At 38.0% G+C, this 2,768-nt stretch overlaps 1 pseudogene; it reads left to right on the top strand.

Annotated features, from left to right (window-relative positions):
• Window positions 1-197: 197 nt before the first annotated feature.
• LOC107856048 lies at window positions 198-2,684 on the top strand (annotated as a pseudogene).
• The last annotated feature ends 84 nt before the right edge of the window (window positions 2,685-2,768 follow it).

Here is a 2,768-nt window from a genome sequence, read left to right as displayed (position 1 = left end):
CATTTCCAATGAGTTCTGAGCTAGTGGTGGGGGGCATATTTGTGTATATTGCTTCTTTTGGGTGAATTTGGACAATTACTGCATATAGTGTATATCTACGTTGCATCTGTAGTTTCATGCATTGTCTACCACCACTTGAAGATTAAGTTCTGATGTGACTTCCAGTTGTATCTCCTGTCAAGTGTTGTGATCTTGTAATGCATTTTTTGTGCTTTTCAATTAAAAAAGTTATCATTTCCCTTATTTTCGTGATTCATTGACTAAATTAAGCAGATATTTTCCTTGTCCATCAGTCTACAATGGATTGTAGGAGTTTGCCGTGGAAGAAGAAATCATCAGATAAGACAGCAAGCGAGAAACCTACAGCTCTTATATTGGAGTCAGCCTCTACCCCTTCAGATTCAACTGAACCTAAGGTTGATCAGGTGTGTGTGTTGGTACCTATTTAATTAAAAAGTATATTTTCCTTCTCTTATAGTGGAGCCATCATCTGCCCCTTTAGATTCAACTAGGAATTTCCGTTTTCTTCTCATTCTTTGTGGTCGTCATTGCTATTAGATTGTCTAACCATAATTCTCTATAGTTTATCCTATAAACAATCTGACAATATGTTTACATCTATAACAAGGACTTTCATGTTGACCTTTAATTATGAGAACTTGAATAAAAGAAATGTTGCGTAATTTGGTCAATACTAGCAAAGAACTTCTCCATTTATCTAAACTGTGAGGCTTACGTCTATATGTTGAGATTGATGGGTGGTAGTCTTTAATATTTACCCTCACAAAATATAAGTTCTAATTTAGTTCTGTTAATTTTGTTTCTCTCTTCAATATAATGTGATTGGTGCTAGAAAGGAAAAGACATAGTTTCAGTTTGGTAGTTCATCGATTTTTTTTTTACAATAATACGTTGTGAGAGAGCTTCATTCAATTTGTCTCGTCTTGGTGATTTATCTTTTGGTTTCCGTTATATTTCAGGGTAAACAGGAAATCAAGAAACGTAAATATGTGCAAATTTCCGTTGAATCTTAGTCACATTTGACTGGACTGGAGGATCAAGTTAAGTCTCTTGAGGAACAAGTGAGTGGATTAGAGGATGAAGTCAAGGATTTGAATGAAAAGTTGGCTGCTGCACAGTCAGAAATGACTAATAAGGAAAACCTGGTAAAACAATACGCTGAAGTTGCTGAAGAAGCCGTCTTAGGTGATGTTCCTTATTGACTTGTGTTTTTCTTGCAACAAGTGTTTTGCAACTTGGTACTGAATTCTTTTATTCACATCTCTCTGTACGGGTTGGGAGAAGGCTGAGTCAGAAGTCGCGAAACTGAAAAATCACCTGGAATCCGTTACTCTTTTGAAGCTTACTGCTGAAGACAGGGCATCACATCTGGATGGTGCACTGAAATTACATCTGGATGGTGCACCGAAGGAGTGCATGCGGCAGATATGAAATTTGAAAGAAGAACATGAATAGAAGATGCATGATGTGATTCAGAATAAAACCAAGCAGTTTGACAAAATGAATCATGAGTTTGAAGCAAAATTAGCTAACCTGGACCAACAGTTACTCAGGTCTGCAGCTCAGTGAAGAAAAAGCCTAAGCTAAAGCAGAAATTGAGATGTTGAAGAGCAATATCGAGTCATGTGAAAGGGAAATAAATTCTCTGAAATATGAACTCCAAATTAACTCAAAGGAACTAGAAATTCGTATTGAGGAGAAAAATATGAGCGTACGGTCTACAGCAGTTGCAAACAAGCAACACCTAGAGGGAGTGAAGAAAGTTGCAAAATTGGAAGCAGAGTGTTGGAGATTACGTGGTCTTGTGCGGATGAACTTGCCTAGGCCTACAGCCATGGCCCAGATGAAGCTTGAGGTTGAGAGTTTGGGTAGAGATTATGGGGACAGCCGTGTAAAGAAATCCCAAGGAGGAAGGCCCAGTTTGCCAGATTTTTCATTGGATAGTGTACAGAAGTTCCATAAAGAGAATGAGCAACTTACAGAACGCCTTTTGGCAATGGAGGAGGAAACAAAGATATTGAAAGAAGCTTTGGCACACCGGAACAGTGAATTACAGACATCCAGGAGTATTTGTTCAAAGACGGCCAGCAAGCTTCAAAATTTGGAAGCACAGCTGCAAGCAAATGCTGAATAGAAGAGCCGACAAAAGTCCACCATTCGACGACAGCATTCTGAGGGTTCCTTTACGGATGAAACAAATCACCTTCCAAGATTGGCTTCTATGTCCGAGGATGGAAATGACGATAATGTTAGTTGCTCTAGCTCTTGGACGACAGCATTAATGTCTGAACTCTCCCATGTCAAGAAGGAGAAGAACTTTGACATTTTTAGTCACCTGGATGGATGACTTTTTGGAGATGGAGAAATTGGCTTATCAGTCAAGTGACACAAATGGAACAGTTTTGATTCCTGATAATTCCAAATAATGCAAGAACCGAAACTACCTCCATGCATGCTACCACAAGCCCAGATTCTCAGCTGAAAGAACATAATGAGCCAAGTATATCAGGAAATCAAGAATCTCACAAAGAGGAAGTGTTTTATAACTGCTACAAGCAGTTTTTCTTTTCCTTTGTTTAGCTCCATCTCGCTAAGTTCTGCTTCTGTGATAGAAGTTTCAATCATATTAAAAGATTTGCAAATTAAAATTTTATAATAAGAGTAAATGTTACAAAAATATGATATCTAGATGACCTTTAAGTCTCACTATGCATACAGAACTTCAAAGAATCATGTATAACCTTCCT

This window comes from Capsicum annuum, unplaced genomic scaffold (assembly GCF_002878395.1).
Source record: "Capsicum annuum cultivar UCD-10X-F1 unplaced genomic scaffold, UCD10Xv1.1 ctg71603, whole genome shotgun sequence".
NCBI classification, from domain to species: Eukaryota; Viridiplantae; Streptophyta; class Magnoliopsida; order Solanales; family Solanaceae; genus Capsicum; species Capsicum annuum.
This window is presented reverse-complemented; position numbering and strand designations above follow the sequence as displayed.